Source organism: Danio rerio, chromosome 6, assembly GCF_049306965.1.
Source record: "Danio rerio strain Tuebingen ecotype United States chromosome 6, GRCz12tu, whole genome shotgun sequence".
Taxonomy (NCBI): domain Eukaryota; kingdom Metazoa; phylum Chordata; class Actinopteri; order Cypriniformes; family Danionidae; genus Danio; species Danio rerio.
In genome coordinates this window covers 43,167,433-43,179,675 of record NC_133181.1, presented here as the reverse complement: position 1 = coordinate 43,179,675, position 12,243 = coordinate 43,167,433, and positions in this window count along the sequence as shown.

The following is a 12,243-nucleotide window of genomic DNA, read 5'->3' as shown; positions in this document are numbered from 1 at the left end:
TGTCAATTTTTATTATGACATCTTTCAACAACTTCTGCAAATTAACAGTATCTTGCTGAGCCTGGAAATCAGAGCACATCACACATGTGTTATTTATTTATCAAAAGTACAGTCAAATGTAGAATTATCTGCTCTGTCTCACGCATTTTTAGGCCACATAATATTTAAAAAGATGATTCTAGCACTAACTATAACATTCATTTATATACACCTTGTAGAGACATGCATGCTACTCAAGGGCAGGAGGGTGCAAATTAATGCAACATTCATTTTTTATTTTGTACGTCAGCTTCTTATAATTAATCATCATAGTTGGTCTTCCTTCATTCTCTGCCTTTATCAGATATTTTAACATGTCAAGCAAGCAAACGAGCCGCCGTTAATCTAGCGAACTAAGATTAGTGCTGATAAGATTAAAGGGAACGATATAATAATGAAAAAATCATGTTTACACACGCACAGAAACTGGTTCTTCAGTGGTTCTGTATTTCACACTGCTAACTTGTTCTTTGGCTTGTAATCATCAGGGACCCATAGGCGAAGTTGTTCTTTGGTGAGATTAAGGTGCTATATAGATAAAAGTGCTTAAAGTGAATGCCCTGTGATTGATTATTAGCCAAAGAAACATTTTCAGTGCTAGTTAGCACTATTTTTGTGTGTAGCTTATACAATGCATCCGAAAAGTGTTGATAGCGCTTCACTTTTTCCACATTTTTTATGATACAGCCTTATTCCAAAAATTTATATTTTCCTCAAAGTTCTACACACAATACCCCATAATGACAATGTGAAAACGATTTTTTTAAACGGTTGCAAATTTATTAAAAATAAAAAAACCTGAAAAATTACATGTCTATAAGTATTCACAGCCTTTGCCTTCACCTCTCCTGACAGCTTAGCGGGACGCTGCAAAATAAACCCTGACACTCTGACCAATGTAAGGAGAGTTTACTCGCACGTGACTTCTTTTAGCTCTTTTGGTCCGATTAGAAACTTTGCAGTGTGAAAGCGAACCGCTCCAAGAGCAAAGAGCAACAATGTAACATTTCTAATCTCTATTTCGGAACAACTGAATCGATTTACAGGTGTGAAAGCACCCTAAGATGTTTGGAACCACCAGGACTCTTCCTAGAGCTGGCTGGGCATCTAAGCTGAGTGATTGGGGGAGAAGGGCCTTACCCAAGGAGGTGATCAATAACTCATAGGTCACTCTGTCTGAGCTTCAGCATTCTTCTGTGGAGAGAGGAGAACCAGAAGCACAACCATCTGTGCAGCAATCCACCAATCAGGCCCGTATGGTAGAAACAAATTCTCTGGTCTGATGAGACTAAAATGTAACTCTTTGGAGTGAATGCCAGGCTTTACGTTTGGAGAAAAGCAGGCACTGCTCATCACCAGGCTAATACCATCCCTACAGTGAAACATGGTGGTGGCAGCATCATGCTGTGGGGATGTTTTTCAGCAGCAGGAACTAGAAGACTAGTCAGGATAGAGAGAAAGATGAATGCAGCAATGTACAGAGACATCCTGAATGAAAAACTGCTTCAGAGTGCTCTTGACCTCAGACTGAGGCGACGGTTCATCTTACAGGAGGACAATAACTCAAAGCACACTGCCAAAATATCAATGGAGTGGCTTCACAACTCGGTGAATGTCCTTGAGTGGCCCAGCCAGAGCCCAGAGCTAAATCCTATTGAACATCTCTGGAGAGATCTGAAAATGGCTGTACATCGTCACTTCCCATCCAACCTTATAGAGCTTGAGAGGTACTGGTTTGCTATGAATATATGAAACAGACAATTACCTGTTCTGAAATGATTACAAAACCATAAAACCAGTCATAAGTGTCCTTTTCTGTGAATGGAGATTTACACATCACCCTAATAAACTAAGTTTGTTATATAAAGAACAATATTTGGCTTATGTACAACTCCTTAAATATCTAGAATCTGAGGGTTAGAACATTTGAAACATTGAAACAAATTGCCTATAAAGTTGTCTAAGTAAATTGCTTAGCAATGCACACTGTGAATTTACAAAATATCATCATGGAACGTGATCTTTTATTAACACCTTAATAATTTTTTGGCAGTTTTTGATATTTTAATGATAATTTTGACCCATACAATGTATTTTTGGCCATTGCTATTGCTAAAAATATACCCATGCAACATAAAACTGGAGGTGTAGAGTCACATATCATAATTATCACAGTGGAATTTACATGCTCAGGCACAGTTACATGTGAAAACAGTTTGTGCATGAGAAGAGAGTAGAAGGGAAAAAAGTAAGTACTAAACAAACAAATCTGATCTGATTTCAGTTTGATCTTGTTTATGGGAAAAGAAAGATTGGGCTTCCCGGGGTTTAGTCATTTAGTAAGCTAATCTTCTTGTTCTTTATTAAATAATAACACAAATGTCAAAAATCATGTCTAAAACCAATAATGAATGCGATTTAGCCAAATTGAAAACAACAGATGCTTGGACGTTCTCTGTGTTTAATGTTTACAAATCCAATTCAAACCAGACTCGTAGGGTTTAAAGTCCATATCTCATGTTTGGAGATGTGTTTTCAATCCAAGGCTCAATGTTCTTTCTGCCAACTTGTAAATAATATAAATAAGGAGTATATTAATAAGACAAAGTAATGCAAAGTCAGCACAAATGACCCCTGTACAGGTTTAGTAGCATACATTACAAATAAACTGTATTTTACCACGCTTACTGGACCGCTTACACGCTTACCATACATGAAATGCCTGCTTGAATTCAAATAATTTTGTAATCGTATTATCTATGAGATTCAGCTAAAAATGCTTTATGATCATGTACTCAATGATATGCAGAGTGGCTCTATTTGTGGTTGTTTGAAACAAGAGCATGTGACGCTATTAATCGTGAGGTTGAATATATCTGGCAAATAAATGCTTATACAGTTAAAGTCAGAATTATTAGCCTCCCTGAATTGTTAACATAATAGTTTTAATGACTCATTTCTAAGGACTGATTTCTTTTATCTTTGCCATGATGACAGTAAATAATATTTTACTAGATATTTTGGTAACACTTTATAATAACTACACACTATGAACCATTTATTAAGCATTAGCATCTAGTAAATTCATTATTTGTAAAGCATTAACTCTACATTGATAAATGTTAGTAAGCAGTTTATAACTGCAGCTAAATGCTGTATTTTTGACTTACAACCACATTAATAATGTGCTTAATAATTGTACTTTCATGCTTTGTTAATAATTTATTTTTCATTACTAAATTAAGTGTTGCATTATTTACAAACCATTTGTATTTAAGAGTAGTTGGAGGTTTTACGATCATTCAGAATGAGTTAGTAAATAACTAATAAACTATTAAAATCAAGGTTTATACATCTTACTATTTAGGCAAATATTAATGGTTACTATGTATGTTAACAAATGCTTTATAAACTCAACTTCATGCAGTTTTGTGACCTAATCTAAAGTGAGGACTATTTATGCTTTATAAATCCTTATAAATGATAATTAAAGGTTTGGTATCAAATGAACAATAATCATTGCAGTCTTATCTAAAAAGCAAAATGACTGTAAATATTAAACATTGCTGAATAACAGGAGTGTCAAAATACAACAAAATTGGATAAAACAACAACAAAATAATAATTTTAACAATATAGTAAGATGCAATGTTTAAACTGTACAGTAATTTTATTTTAGATCATGTTGCACAGATTTTCCTTTTATTTGTTACAGTTTGATTTGTGTCTCTTCAAATAAATAGAAATGAATAATGTTGTTTATGTACTTTTTTCCTTTTTAGAATTTAACTGACTCTTCAATTGTCATAAATAGTCCTCACTTTAGATTAGGTCACAAAACTGGATGAAGTTGAGTTAATAAAGCATTTACTAACATACAAATTAACTATTGGTACATGCCTGAATAACAAGAATTATAAATGTTAATTTCATTACTTTATTAATCATTTGCTGACTCATTCTGAATGATCTTAAAAAACCACCAACTATGCTTAAATAAATGGTATGTAAATAATGCGATACTTAATTTAGTAATGAAAAATAAATCATTAACAAAGTATAAAAGTACAATTATTAAGCACATTATAAATGTGCTTATAAGTCAAGAATACAGCATTTGTAGCTGCAGTTACAAACTGCTTACTAACATTTATTAATGTAAAGTGAATGCTTAACAGATTACGAAGTCACTTTTGGTATTGCCTAATAATTGGTTCATAGTTAGTAGTTATTATAAAGTGTTACTGATATTTTCTATACAGCTTAAAGTGACATTTAAAGGCTTAACTAGGTTAACTAGGGTAATTAATTTAAGCTGCTTCTTTGCTAATGGTTCTAATCTGGTCCTGAGCAGCACATGACCAGTAAGAACCAGCTGAAACCAGCAGCCGTATTTTTTTCAGCTGAATCTCACAAGGAAATGAAATTATTGTATGAATTATTGGAAAAGTGGTTAATTCCAACAGTTTTTTAAAATTTGTATGTTATTTGTTAAAGGAGGCATGGCCCCAAAGGCCACCTCTAAATCCAAACGTCATTGGGGGATGAGAAAATCATACTAAAATGGAAAATGACATAGAACCAATAAGGTATATGTCAAAGTATGCTAAAGAACTTTTATTTTGTCAGTAACCTGGGTTAAGCGTTTCCGATATAAAGTGGGTCTCAGATTGTACAAGAAGCACTCCATTAAATTTCATTTTTCCCCGCCATGTCTTTAACATATAGACATTTATTATACCCCAGTATATTCAATGGAGCTTTTACGCTTGAGCAAGTAATGAATGCCAAAGTCTATTTAACTGATTGTTACTTTAATTAAATTACAACATCAATGCTGATCACATTACCAAAGGTCACATTACCATTCACCGGAAGTTTATCTGTATGGGAAGAAACACTATCTCCAAATATACCCTATTGTTATGAATTTGTGACTAAATGAAGATTGCATTTAATCATTTTTATTTTATTGTTGTTGAAAAAACAAAAGTGTTCCAACATTGTTTACTGGCCATGCGCTAATACAATTTACACCAGGACCTGTTTTTGGTTAAGAATTTGGCAGTTCCATTCTCAACAAAAGAAAAAATCTGAAGAATGTAAGCCTATATTTCTAAACTAGAACCTTTGAAGACGTCATGAGAACTTTTCTGTTTTTTTGAATTCACTGCAAAACCTACTTTCTCGACAGAGTATGAATATCAAACTTGATCACCAGCTCAATTTGATAAGTTGAGCCATTATTAAATAGCAAAGATTTGACAAAGAGCCGACCAAAGCAGACATGACCAAGCGATCTCGTGACAAGCATGACCTGAGGTTACCTGCACAGGTTTGTGCCTTTTTAGCTGTCAGACGTTATGAAAAATAGCTATGATTGTACCTTCTGAACGGTTTGGCAACACAAGACTAGTCTTTAAATTCAGTACATTTGTGGTAAAATATTTAACAAAAGTATTTGTGTTATCCTGAGCTGTTCCAAGCCTTTATAAATCATTCTGGTACAGGGTGATCTTAAATTCATCCTTCAAAGAAAACAAGCCAGAGCAAGATTTTTGGCTAATTATAATGTTCGTTCTTTTGCACCATTAGCACTGTGTGGTGAAGCCTCTTTGTCTGCTGTGGTAAAGTCTTCACCTGACTCCTGTTTTCACTACATTACTGTTGGATTTAAAAAAATAATAATTTATGTTACAGAGACCACCAGTGCGATTCACTTTCTTAGCACCAAACTGTTGATTTGGCCTCCCGTAACGTATCTCTGTTGGATCTTCTTTGTTTCTGAAGCAATAGTAATGTTTTACTTTATTTGGAGAGCAATTAGTAACACCTGCTTAGTTATTTCAAAAGTATATTTCGTACCTGGGCTACATTTTATAGAGTTGTAAACACTACTCCTATTTGGATGTCCTCAAATTATAGCTGAGAGAGTCAAATTTAGGCCTATATTGATGAGAGCGAGGACGAAAGTACCATTTTTCATAAAAACTATTTTTAAAAGATATTCTTTTAGACAGAAATACATTTTTGCTGTGGTTACGAACTCATGAGTGTGCTCTGTTAACATCGGGTGGTATTTTGAACAAGTGTAGAACAACTTTAAATGAATTTAAACTTAAACAGAAGTTGCATTGTTACTTCTGACCTCATCAGCTGGGACGAAAGTAAAACACGGGTGGGTCGAAAGTAACACAACAATATTTGCTAGATTTACTGGCTTAATCTTGTTTATTTTAAATATATCTTACTATGACCTTGTTAATGTTAACTGCAAACATATTTTGTCCTTTATTTTTGCAAAAAGCTAAACTGCATTTTCATTTAAAATTTCAGTTTCATCAAAGGTTTCAAAAGCAACCCAACAAAGTGAAGTAAAAAATTCACACAATTTTTGAATATTTTTGATTATTTATTATAGTTTCAAAGTTTAACGTGGTTTGAAAAGTCAAGGTATTAAAACCACAAAAATGTTTTGTTATACTGTTCCTAAGGTATATGTAAAAGGTTTTTAAAAGTAGTTTTTTATGTGTTTTAAGGAAATCTGTTCTTAAAGCTAATAAAAATAGTTTCAATGGTTTATTTTAATTGTGACATGTTTACTTTTCCAAAATTTTATAAATGTTTATATAAATGTAATCTATTGTGTTACATGGGGAAAACAGATGTTGTTTTTTTACTTAGACATTTAAAAAGAAATAATTTACAGCAGTAACAGGGTTTCCGTGGGGCCTTAAAATGTCTAAAAAAACCCTCAATTTTAGGATTTAAAAAGCCTAAAATTCACTGACATATTGTGTTGTAGGTCTTAAATTGTTTTAAATGGGTCTTAATTTTGCTTTGTCTAATTAATGCTAGTTAATTTGGGCCGATATCCATCTAATGACCAACAACTCATCTCAATAAAACCTTATTTTTCATATTTAAGTATTTTATTGCAAACAGATATAGTTCACAACAACTGTTGGACATTTTTACAGCAAATTCCCCAAATAAATTCCCTAATCAGCAGGAAAAAAACTAAAAACAAATGGATTCCTCATGATAATACAAGGCCACAAGAAAAAAAAAATGTTAACCTTATAATACAAGTCTAAAATTTCATTCTTTATGGTCTTAAAAGGGTCTTAAACTTGATTAAACCTGCAGAAACCCTGAGTAAACACAATACTGTGATACCTTGAACCTGTGATCTTTTTATCCAACATTATCATACTGTCAGAAACTTATCCCTTGTGCCTACTGAAAACTCTAATGTGGAAGTGAAAAATAAGGTATGGCTATTAGCAGGGACATTAATAACAGTGTTACTCTTGACATTTATACCTGATTTACTTTTAAACTGAAAAACTCAGACATCGGAAACTCAAGGATGTTTTTTTAAACCTGTGGATTGATCATCAGTGTGATGCATGAAAAGAGAAACAGAACTTGTCAAAAGCTAAAACGATCTACTTTTTGCACTTAAAAACTAAAATACGGACATGGTCAATCTGGTTATATTTGGCAGCTCCATCAAGGGTTGGATTCTGAATGTGCTGCTAAAGCCTGGAAAGCAAATGTTGCCAGGGGTTAGAGAAAATCAATGCTACTTTTGTCCCCACTCTTGTTTAACGGAGAGAAGATTTTCTCAGCACATTTCTAATCATAATAGTTTTAATAACTGATCTCTAATAACGGATTTATTTTATCTTTGCCATGATGACAGAAAATAATATTTGACTATATATTTTTTGAGACACTTCTATACAGCTTAAAGTGACATTTAAAGGCTTAACTAGGTTAATTAGGTTAACTATGCTGGTTAGGATAATTAAGCAAGTTATTGTATGACGATGGTTTGTTCTGTAGACCAGGGGTGTCAAACTCAATTCCTGGAGGGCCGAAGCCCTGCACAGTTTAGTTCCAACCCTGCTCCAACACACTTACCTGTAGGTTTCAAATTAGCCTGAAGGACTCAATTAGTTTGATCAGGTGTGTTTAATTAGGGTTGGAACTAAACTGTGCAGAGCTGCGGCCCTTTTGGAACTGAGTTTGACACCTGTGTGCTGTAGACCAGTGGTTCCCAACCTGGGGTCCGCGCCCCCCTAAGGGGGGCGCCAGAGTTCACAAGGGGGGCGCGGGAGAGGATAAGTATTGAGGTAGAAAAAGGCATAAAAATGCTCCACTATTATATAGGGCTGTACAATTAATCGAAAATCCGATTTCGATTTCAAACGACTATAAAAAAGCATTAATCAAGATAAACGATTATATGCATCATATACCGCCACCTTTCCAGGTGTGCACGCGTTGCTCTTAAAAGCGCGAATGTGTGTGTGCAGCACGCACACGCAGCCAGAAGCATGCGGCCAGTCAGCATTCGCTCTCATTCGCACACTGAGACGAGCAGAGGAGCGCAGACATCTAAAGTCATTAACGTGAGCGCTTTAATGGTCAAATAGGTGTCAAAACGCGGTGTTTCGTGATTATTTATATTAGCCCCCATTTGTGTAATAAACAAACGAGTTGAGAATCAAAAGACGTGAAAGAGAAACCATTAAAGAGACAGCGCGAAATATTCCTGCTGCCGCCTGTTTTATCATTAATCATACATAACGAGAAAATGTTTCTCTGAAGGATTTTTGTAGCTAAAGTGTTTTTCTTACAGTGAAGATGCTTAAAGCAGTTTGTTTAATATTTTTATTTAATTGTATTTATTTCTCTTTCCTTTGCAGGCTGGAAAATAACTGTATGTATACACTTGAAGTCAGAATTATTAGCCCTCCTGAATATTAGCTGAATATTAACTTTTCCTGCCCAATTTCTGTTTCATAGAAAGAAGTTTTTTTTTCTGAACATAAAAGTTTTGATATATCATTTCTAATTACTGATTTATTTTATCTTTGCTGTGATGACAGCACATAATATTTTACTAGATATTTTTCAAAATACAACCATTCAGATTAAAGTGCAGTTCAAAGGCTTAATTAGGGTAATTAGGCAAGTCATCAAAAATATTTATTGCTTAAGGGGGCTAATAATATTGACCTTAAAATAGCTTTCAAAATATTTAAACTTGATTTTATTCTAGCTAAAATAAAACAAATAAGCCTAGAAGAAAAATATTATAGGAAATACTGTTAAAATTCCTTGTTCTGTTAAACATAATTTGGGAAATATTTATAAAAAAAAAATTCTCAGGAGCGCTAATAATTTTATTGTATTTTTTCTGATACTCGTTTTGAATAATCGTGATTACAATTATGACCAAAATAATTGTGATTATGATTTTTCCCAATATTGAGCAGCCCTACTATTATATATGTATTTTTAAGTACCAAAAAAAAAAAATCAAAACACATGCTTAAAATTCCAACATAATAGTAAAAATAATTAAAATAAATAACTTTAAATAATTATTTAAATTTTGCTCACTTGCGCAATGTGGTTGTCCAACTTCTCGTAAAGGCAAAATCAAAACAAAAATGGCAGAGAAACGTAAATGCAGTGATTCTTTAGAGGTGAAGAAAAAGATTAGACAGTATGTCAAAGCCTACCTAAATTTTGGTTTTATTGAAGGCCAAGACAAGTTAAAACTGATTATTTTATATTTTGTATACATATTATATATTAATATTACACAAACACACACATACTGTATGTATATATATATATATATATATATATATATATATATATATATATATATAAAATATATATATATATATATATATATATATATATATATATATATATATATATATATATATATATATATATATATATATATACACACAGTACATATGTGTGTGCGTGCGTGTGTATTTATATGGTGGGGGTGCTCCAATGTTTGTATATGTTCATGGGGGGGGCCCCTAAGAAAAAGGTTGGGAACCACTGCTGTAGACTATCGAAAAAAAAAAAAAAATAGCTTAAGGAGGCTGATAATTTTGAATTTAAAATGACTTTCAAAAAATTAAAAACTGCTTCTATTCTAGCAGAAATAAAACAAATATACAAACAGATTTTCTCCAGAAGAAGAAATATTATCAGACATACTGTGAAAATTTCCGTTCTCATATGGGAAATATTTAAAAAAGAGAGAGAAAAAAAAACAAAAGGCGGCTAATAATTCTAACTTTAACTGTAAACCTTGCACACAACGGCACACACACACCAATAGGCCCAAATGTATTCATCATTTAATTTTGAAAAGCGCCACTCGGAGACCATCCTTTATGTTCAATTGTAGCCTGTATTTATTTTTGATGTGAGTGCCGTAAAGGTTTCAGAAATATTAACATGATGCCATAAAATCAATGTGCTGTATCTTTCATGTAACATAATTACCCCAGGGATTAAAAAAATAAATAAATCAAAAGGCTGATGGCTTTTTATTTGCTTATTGTTTTTTTAATGTAACTATTAACTACTATATTCTTCTTCTTCTGTAGGTTATGGATACAATATGGTTTATTAAAATGAATTAGATTTTTGGAAATCACTAAGCGACCCCCCTCATTGTCCTTGGAAATCCAGGGAAAACCATCCTGACCCCCACATTGAGAACCACTGCTCAAACTGTAGCAACTATTTCTGATAAACAGCTAATTGTGCTTGTGTATAAACTTTACTGTATGCAGAGATGGGAAGTGTCACGATCACCAGCGATCGTATTCAGTTAGATCGCTGGTTCTCACTCACAACAAACCATGGACTACACTTCCGCCTTATTCTGGACTACATATTCAGACATGCACTTCGCCCAGACACCCTTACTCACTCATCTAGACTGACTACATTCTCACTACCTGAGCCTTGTCAGAGACTGATTGCTCTCACTACTTAAGCCACTCATTCACCCATCCAGTTTGCAGAGTCTTGTTAATCTGTTGATGACATTACAATGTGTTTCTCCCTGTCTTGTTTCTCCGTGTTTGGACCCAGTCTTGTTTATCCTCGTTCTCCTGTTTTAGCCGCCTGCCTTATGACCAATAGCCTGTTTATACGACTACGATTCTGGACTGCCTGTTTATACCCGTTTGCACCTGATTTGACCATTGCTTGCCTGACGCTGAATAAACCTGCATTGTGGATCTTACCTCCAGTTGTGTCATTCCCCCAGTTCAAATTCTTAGTTGCTGTACTTAAAGGGGTGGTTCAGAATGTAATTTTAAGGCTTGGTTGTGTTAATAGGATGCAAAGCAATGTGTGCTCATGTTTTACTTGAAGGAAATCACGTTATTTTTTATAAATCTCACTTTGATTATATACAGCTACTCAGCTAACATGAAAACGACTGATATATCTCCTAGTTCCTCTGCAAGGCCCGCCCTTAAATGACTCTGATTGGTCATCGTCATAAAGTGGATCCCGGATCGGCTCCACATCACGCCCGTACAAGCACGCGCTTTCCTGCTGTGTAAACAGTCAGTCAACCTCATGCCCGCTCTCTAAAATAAAATTGGACAAGTGTCTGTAACGAGTGAAAATGTGGTGCGTCTCCTTTAAGAGACATCGCTATTGCGCGTGTCTATGTGTGTGTGTGTGAATGTTTGATGTTTCTGTAGACGTGTGTAACAAGCACATGTGTGCGGGACATTCATTTTCTTTTTCTCTGATGCTCGGATTAAGTTATTTTCTGTAATATATCGTGACACTGTTGACAGAAGAATAAAGCACAAGATGTGGGATGAGACCTGTGTGAGACTTGATTTATTTTTCTGCTTCTACACAAGTTAGGTGAGATATCCTGTATTTTTTTTAAACTCAACGCGTTACACAACCTCTTTCACATATATCAGGAATATGCAGGTGTAAGCAATATGAATCATCCACATATCGTTTGCGACTTCATTATCTGCGATGTAAAACGCATGGAAAAGCTGCATAAAGAAAATCAATGCAGTCACACACATAGAGAGATGCTGCACGTGCCGATGAAGTGTGTGTGTGTTTACAGCAGTTTGACTGATAAATAGGAATTAGTAGCTAAATCATTTGCTGTGCAAAACACCATTTCCTGTTGTTTACATCGTTGCTACAGCATACCATTAACGCTAGACACTGTACATGTCATGATCAATTTTAACAAATAAAAACACTCACAGGTTGTAGTTCACAGCTTCTGCTTTGAGGAGATTTTAGCCGAATCCAGCACTGAACTGGGAGAGATTCTGGAGCTGTGTTTTGTCAAATCATGCTTGCTATGTATTTTATAAT